The sequence below is a fragment of the Sinocyclocheilus anshuiensis genome, unplaced genomic scaffold (assembly GCF_001515605.1).
Source record: "Sinocyclocheilus anshuiensis isolate Anshui unplaced genomic scaffold, SAMN03320099.WGS_v1.1 scaffold1036, whole genome shotgun sequence".
NCBI classification, from domain to species: Eukaryota; Metazoa; Chordata; class Actinopteri; order Cypriniformes; family Cyprinidae; genus Sinocyclocheilus; species Sinocyclocheilus anshuiensis.
The window spans coordinates 1,106,394-1,115,527 of NW_015550226.1; positions in this window are offsets into that span (position 1 = coordinate 1,106,394).

Below are 9,134 nucleotides of genomic sequence, written 5' to 3' on the forward strand. Positions count from 1 at the left end.
CATTATTTTGTGTATTTGGTGTAATGAAATGTGTTTAGCATCATATGACCCCTTTAAACGTTTCAACCTATATACTCCCTTCTTATCTAAAACAATGATCAAACATCACATCACCTCAGATCTCAGCTCAAGCATGGCTCACAGAAACGGTGTATTTTTATTTATTAATACCCTAGTGAAAAATAAATATATTAAAATGTATTTAAAATACATGTATTTCATGCTAAGTATACTACAAATACAATTACATATTTATGTACTTAATAAAAATACCCTGCAATTGTACTTTTGGTATTTGATTGTGCTACAGTGGAACTATTGCAAATATACTTCATGTACACTTTAAATATCTTGCATTTAAAGTCCAATATTATTCAATCCTCATCAATAGTGTCATTAAAAACATTTTAAGCTTAATATTAAAGCTCTCCACCTTCAATACCACGACTGAGGTGCCCTTGAGCAAGGCACCGAACCCCCAACTGCTCCCCGGGCGCCGCAGCAAAAAATGGCTGCCCACTGTTCCGGGTGTGTGTTCACAGTGTGTGTGTGTTCACTGCTGTGTGTGTGCACTTTGGATGGGATAAATGCAGAGCACTAATTCCTAGTATGGGTCACCATACTTGGCCACATGTCACTTCACTTCACTTCACTTCATATTAAGAAATGCACATTGTGCACAAGTAGTGCTCCACATAAAGTTCCATTATGATTTGTATGTCAGTAAGTCTTGAGCGATATGTCAGTAAATAATATATTAATAGATTGGAACTATACTTAGTATGTTTTTTAAATATATTATGGATCAAATCCCAATATTAACAGCCATTCATGCAGAAATACAGATCAGTGTTCTCACTAAATCTGCACATATGTGTTAAATAAACAATGCTAGTATAAGAGAATAGTTTCCTCTATAAAAATATCTGTCCATGAAATATCTGGAGCATATACAGTACAGCATTAATTATGATAAGGTTTACGTTTGCAAGCACTTGCATGAATGTAATTCCTTTTCAAATTTGTGTTTTGTTGCTTCAGGTCTTGATTCATTTTTTTTTTTCAACTGAAATTATGCAAAATAATAGTTTATTCTTAAAAAATATTTATTTCTCAAAGATTTTAATGTTGTGTATGTTTTTATGCCCAGTGCTTTGATTCTCACAAGTACATGTATTTCTTAGTAGTACATAAATATGAAATATGTTTTAATAAATTATTCTTCAGTGCTTATCTTCTACCTATCTCTATCTTATCAGTTTTTTTTTTCAGATGATCACTATTTATTTAAGATAATTTGTTGTTAATGTTTCTTTTTGTATGCTCTAAAATTATCATTAAAAATAGAAACAAAATGCATATACTCTTTATTATACACTACCATTCAAACTGCCATTAATAAATGATAATTTTATTCAGCTGGATGTGTTAAACTGATCAAAAGTAAAGACATAATGTCACAAAATATTTCTGTTTCAAACTAATTATTTTGTTCTTTTGAACTTTCTAATACATCAAAGAATCCTGAGAAAAAAATAAAATGAATCATGAATAAATTGAATCATGTATGCAAATCAGCATATTAGAATGATTTCTGAAGGATCATGTGACACTGAAGACTGGAGTAATGATGCTGAATATTCAGCTTTGCATCACAGGAATAAATTACATTTGAAAATATATTCTAATAAAAAACTGTTGTTTAAAATTGAAATAATATTTCACAATGTTACCGTTTTTACTATATTTTAGATGAAATAAATGCAGTCTTGGTGAGCGCAAGACACTTGCAGAACAAAATCTCACAGAACTCAAGAACTTTTGAACAGTATGTAGGTTATATACTCTTAATATAGGGAATATTGGTTGTCTGTTTATTATAGGGAATATTGTCGGTTTATTTCCCTTGACAGTGCTGAAGAAGTTCTTGGCATTTTGCAGTTCTAAGACCATCTTCTTTACAAATCACAGAAATCATTATCATTTTCATAAAAAAAACAAATGTCGAAAACAAATGTCACCCTGGACCACAAAACCAGTCATAAGCGTAATTTTTTTTAAATTGAGATGTATACACCATCTCAAAGCTGAATAAATAAGCTTTCCATTGATGTATGGTTTGTTAGGATATGACAATATTTGGCTGAGATACAACTATTTGAAAATCTAGAATCAGAGGGTGCAAAAAAAATCAAATAAAAATATTGAGAAAATCGCCTTTAAAGTTGTCCAAATGAAGTTCTTAGCAATGCATATTACTAATCAAAAATTAAGTTTTGTTATATTTACAGTAGGAAATTTACAAAATATCTTTATGGAACATGATCTTTACTTAATGTCCTAATGATTTTTTGGCATAAAATAAAAATCAATAATTTTGACCCATACAATGTATTTTTGGCTATTGCTACAAATATACCCCAGCGACTTAAGACTGCTTTTGTGCTCCAGGGTCACAAACAGTGTATAATTTTGTGAGCTAAAAATTGCCAAGTGTATTGGACCTATGAATATGCTGACTTAAACAGGACTGCAGAGTACCATGTTAATGTTCAGTTTCTGTTTTACCCACAAGGTGGCACACAGTAAACATCACTGATCGGCAGCCTGCCTTTGTCATCAAAGGTCACTATGATATGGAGTTGATGCTTGTCATTGTAACGAAAGAATATTCAATGTTGTGTCCTGTTGCTCAGGACAGACTCTTATCAAGGGTCAGCATCACAAATTATAACTTCGTCATGAGTTTGAAGTGCTCCTTGAAGTCATTTTCAAGTGGCCCTTCGTCGTTCTTGTGCGTCACTTATTGCCATAATCAGCGGGCAGAACACCCCCACTGTCCTCCACTGATTAGCATGACTAACAGTTCAACATGCACATCTTATATTCTACCCCCCACATTTTGGGAAAGTCTTGATTATGATTGCAGTGGCTGAAGCGTTCAATACATGGAGAAGTGTTTAGAGCTGAGAGGGACTGTGTAGGAGGTAGAGGTTTTGCATTGTTTCTTAGTGCGCAAACCATATCAGAATTGCAAATATTTCCTTAATTTAACGTAAAACTATTTTCAATTGGGACAAGATTGGCTGCACTCAAGTGTACCAAGATATTGACCATCATTTTGCCAAGAAATGATGGTCCTGGAACAACATTTACACTGTATCAGCCATCGGATTTTAGGAAAAGGGTTTAGGTTTGGCTTAAACGGAGCTTAAACAACACCGTTGGTTTACAGTCGGGAATCTGAACGTACACATACATATTAATCTTTAACATAACTCATCCCACACAGAGCAATCCAGTTATGCATTACTACTAGTGCGCATTTGAATGCGTTTGTGAGGTGGAATATAAATAAAATATAGGTGTCTGGCACCGTTCAGTTGTCTCTTTCTTTTCTGTTTTATTTTGCGCAGTTAATTAACAAAATAGCATCTGTGTCTTCTTTAGGAGAACAAAGAGAATCCTAAGAGAAAAGGTCAAATGAGCTCTCCCCCTTGGCTGCTATTTTGATTGTGGCGTGAAAGGAGGGATGTTGTTTGTCATGTTCCTTTTCATCTGAGACTACTTTTTCCCTTCAATCTTTTTCATTTCCTGCTCCAGAGCTGATTCTTTGTAGAAACATGAGAACAAAGGAAATGGGAGATGGTTGTCTTGTAATTTGTGTGTGTGTGTGTGCGTGTGTGTGTGTGTGTGTGTGTGTGTGTGTATGTGTCCATTCTCTTATTTTGCAAATCCAGATGGTGTGGTAGAGGCATCTGTTGGTCATATCAACAGATTATTTATGCTATGCTATACTATTAATTGTTTATTAAAGGAATAGTTCACACAAAAACGAAAATTTGCTCAAGATTTATTCAGCTCAGGTCATGCATGATGTAGATGAGTTTGTTTCTTTATTGAAACAGATGTGTAGAATTTTAGAATTACATCACTTGCTCACTAATGGGTCCTCTGCAGTGAATGGGTGCCGTCAGAATGAGAGTCCAAACAGCTGATAAAAACACAGTAATCCACACCACTCCAGTCCATCAATTAGTATCTTGTGAAATGAAAAGCTGCGTGTTTGTAAGAAACAAATACAAACAAATTCCGACTAAAATATGAGTCCTCTATCCGTAATATTTTTCTCCAGTGAAAAAGTCTCATCTGAATCGAGAGAAAAAATATTTACATTTATGCATTTTACAAAAGAGGACCAAAGCAATTAATCACTTAAGAACTAACACTTGTTGTAGCACACAAATTTATTAGACAGCTATGCACAGATTAATCACCGTTTATGAACAAAAACAGTCTAAAACAGTTCTAAACAAAATTCAAGAGGATAGCAGGAGATGGACATTTAACCAGAGAAAGTGTTACTATGAATCATGAACTTGTATTTTGGCCAGAAGCAACAGTTTAATGATGGATTTGTTTCTTACAAACATCTAGCTTTTCGCATTACAAGATGTTAAAGGGTTAGTTCACCCAAAAATGAAAATGATGTCATTAATTACTCACCCTCATGTCGTTCTAAACCCGTAAGTGTCCTTGGTCTCAAAACTCAGTGCTGTACATAAACTCCTTTCATCTTTGGAACACAAATTAAGATATATTGATATGGCGCAGCTGACACAGAACAGCATACGCTGTTTGCATTCAGTGGATATTCTCCAAAATGGTGATAGGGTGATGCGGAGGAGACGAATTGTTGAAGAAAAGTCGTTATTTCTGTTTTCTTTGCATACAAAAAGTATTCTCGTAGCTTCATAAAATTACGGTTGAACCCCTGATGTCACATGAATTATTTTACCGATCTCCTTGCTACGTTTCTGGACCTTGATCGTGGTAATTACATTGCTGTCTATGGGAGGGTCAGAGAGCTGTCAGAATTCATCAAAAATATCTTAATTTGTGTTCCAAAGATGAATGAAGGTCTTACGGGTTGGGAACGACATGAGGGTGAGTAATTAATGACAGAATGTTTAGTTTTGGGTGAACTATCCCTTTAATTGATGGACTGCAGTCATGTGGATTACTTGTGGATTATTGTGCTTTTATCCACTGTTTGGACTCTCATTTTGACGGCACCCATTCACTGCAGAGGATAATGTAATGCTATATTTCTTCAAATTCCTTTCAGATGAAGAAGCAAGCTCATAGATGGCCTGAAGGTGAGTACATTTTAAGGCAATTAATAATTTGTTATTGAGCTATTCCTTTAATATCAATACGGACAAAACAACACGTGCATACAATGACAAATGGCATCATAATAATATGTTATCTGAGCTTTTTTTTTAATATTATAAACCCATTTAAGACTAATCTAGTTGATTAATAAAGATCATGATCTGTATTAATCATAATACGGAAAAAAGCAAAAAAGAAAATAATACGGGGAAAGCACAAAACCTTATTTTTTGTTAGTTAACTGCTGAGTCTTAATACAGAACTACAGATTTCAAAGGTTTATTGTGCCATTTGCATGTTGATAAAAACATTAATTTATGTTACTACCGTACATTGTTCACATTTTTATAATGGTTGTTGTTGATCAAGTGACTGATTTCCAGTAGTTGAAACTTTTTTTAAAGTTTACTTTTTGAAATGATTGATTGATTGATTGATTGAAAAGACATGAAGTTTGTTTCATTTAGCATTTTCAGGGAGTACATATGCTCACTTAGCTGGGAAAATGTAGGATTAAATGGATACAATATGAAAACAGAATATCAATAAAGCATTTATTATACTTTGCCTTCTTTATTAAGGGGCCTCTCAAGGGGTTTTTCAAAGGAAATTCCCACTGGCCAAAACATCTTCATATCTTGTCTCATGATGACCAAGCTGGACCAATAGCTTGGAATCACTGGCATTCACACACCACTCCATCACCCTCAAACAGATTGTGTTGTGGTGTATTTCAATCACACACTCAAGTCCACGCTCAACACATTTGTCTCAGACACTGAGACAAACAAGAGACAACATTTCACTGAGCAAGGGAAAATGTGAATGAGTCTTTAGCTTGGAAGAGGGTTGAAAAGTGAGGGCCAACAAAGGGGGTCCTAGACCTCTGACAATTTAACAAGTCTACACTCTTTATTGGGACTTGGATCTGATTTTGTTATGCAGTTTGCAACCTTCGCAAGCGAATAAAGTAGATGAGTCTTTGTTACTATAAATACAAGTTAGCTATAAATTAGTTGGGTCTGATAAAAGTAAAAGGAGGGTGAAGTGTATAACTTAAAGGGTTATAATTGTGATCAAAACACAATTTTAAATAGAAAAGTCAATTTAGAATTTTGCATTAATGACACTTGAAATACAAACATTTTGTGCTATGGCAGCTAGCAAATGTTTCTATTTATTTCCCTTAATAAGACACTGGCTGATCATCATCATGATGTACATACTAAATTTATCTTAAAGGGGTGGTTCACTGTTTTTTTTTCTAGGCTTGATTGTGTTTATGGGGTGCAGTTTAACATGTGTTAATGCTTTGTTTTTTAATAAACACATTATTTTTCACATAATTTACCTTTATTCCACACCACTCTGTCCCTTCTCTGAGAAACGGGCTGATCTTTTCCTGCTTCTCATAGCTATGTGAAAATAAGTGTATAAATAGAACAGAGCTGAGCTGATTATCTGAATGAGAGAGAGAGATGCCGAGCAGGCGACGTGAGGAACAGTATTAAGAACAGCTGCTTTAGAACATTGATTTTGAAACTTGTGAATCCATTAGAATCGTTAGAAGACAGAATCACGATTCATATATGTTCTCTAAAGCAGCGCAGCATGGCCTCGCCCCCTTTGCTGCCTTTTCCCGAGGGTGGGGTTTATCTGGGTTTGTTACTTCATGAACCCGGGAAGTAAGTCGTTGTAGCCCCTACCAGCCGTCTTTGTAGGCATTAAACTTTTGTAGGCATTAAAAATTGAAAATACGATATCTCTGTTTGCATTGAACTTTCAGCGTCGTAACTTTTCAGATATTGTTTATGCTCAAACAGCAACATTACACACTAACTAACGTTAAAAAAGTGAAATCGCAATCAACCACCCCTTTAACATGTTACTATTTAAAAGTAAGGGGGCATCTTCCCCCAAGCTAAAAGATTTTTTTTTTCCATTTTGACAAATCCAGGCCTGTATTAGTTATAGTATTAGTAGTCAGCCAAAAGACTCCCCACCTGCACTGTCAGAGATATTTTAAGACATAATAAGATGCAATTTAAGAAACCTGCCACCAGCATTGAGGATTGCACACCTTTCATGGTGGTGTTCTATTTTTCCATAACACCTCTCAGCTAAAGGTGTCCTTGGTCCCAAAACTCAGTGCTGTTCTTTTAGATTAATGACCGAGCAGGTACTTAATCTGTCAGTGAGCATGCACACACCTGACACACGGTCTAATACAATGATGCTGTTAGTTCTTTCATTATCATGGAAGTTATGCATACGTTTCACAGATCTCACACCCCAACTGCTATGCTCTAATTCCCTGTTTCTCTGTCTCTCTCTTTTGTAGACACACACACATCCACTGACAGATATACTGGGGTCTGGGATCTATATATAGACATGCTGGGTGTCTGATAGCCAGTGTAAAGGCAGAGCTGTTCATGGCTGACCCTCTAACACATGTCAGCTCCCTTAACAACATGCTCTACTATGTTCTCCATATTTATACAAAGGGAAATCACATATATTATATGGATATACAGAAGATATGTTTATTAGGACTTCGCAACACTTGCGGTTTTATAACCCCTGAGTCTGTAGAGAAGGTTTGTCCTCAATTTCTTTCTCAGGTGAAGTTTGTTTTCATACCACAGAGTGTGTATGAAAGGCACCTTCAGCTGGCAGGCTGCAGGCTGGGGGTGGGGTTGGGGTGTTAACGATGAGCTATTTTCAACCAGAACAAAACTGCCGCTGCTGAAACACCCTGATTTGTGTCTCAAGGAGAAAAGTACTGTCCCAGTGTCATACACAGAATCTCATGCCTCATTATAGAGTGATGTTTTCACACATAAAGACTGTCTGTCCTTTACTTGATGCAAAGTCTTGGAAATTGTATTGTACACGCAACCTTTATTAACATAACAATTATGTTGTGAAAGAAATTCCATTGTTCATTTTGCATGTATAAGGTACTTGCATAACTCTCAAGTGACCTATTTTGAGAATAAGTAGCCTATTTTGTGATGTAAATTCCATTCCATTCCAACACTTCTGCTCAATTACAAGAAGAGTTATTTTTAGCCATGGGAGAAAAGGCTCAACATAGATAAAATTTTTCAGGTTCCGAACAGAGGATCATAACAGATTTTGTTGTCCCAGACAACAGGAAATGTTCTCAGACCTTTATTGTTCTGGCAAGGTTCTCTCGAAGTTATGAACGATCGTTCTAGTAATGTCAATAGAATATTCATTCAAAGTTAACTGATCTGTAATAAAGTTCCCAAACCAGTGCAAAAACTTGTTTTAGGACATTCAGAGAACATTCAGAAACAATATTTTCATAACCTAATGAGAAATATTCTTATAACATGTTTTTGTTAACTGGGTGTATTGTCAGAATAGCCATGTACACACTGTAAAGTTTCAGGAGTAACAACTGCATTTAGCTGCAGTGCGTACATAATATGTCATGGATATGTAAATATAGATTCACATATCAGAGGAATATTCAATATTCATATTAACACAGCATAGACTTCATATAGATACTTATACACTGTAAAAAGATATTGTAAATATGCTACAGAAAAAAAAACTCTTAAAGGGGTCATATGATGTTGATAAAAAGAACATTATTTTGTGTATTTGGTGTAATGAAATGTGTTTATGTGGTTTAAGGTTCAAAAACCACATTATTTTCCACATACTGTACATTATTGTTTCTCCTCTATGCCCCGCCTTTCTGAAACGCGTCGATTTTTACAAAGCTCATCGGTCTGAAAAGCGAGGTGTGCTCTGATTGGCCAGCTATCCAGTGCGTTGTGATTGGCCGAATACCTAAAGCGTGAGACGGAAATGTTACGCTCCTTACCATATTGTGATGATGCCCTGTCAGGCCGGAGCGATGATTCAAAAACATGAAAACCCATTATAAACGAGGCATTCGTTGCATCCAGTGGGGA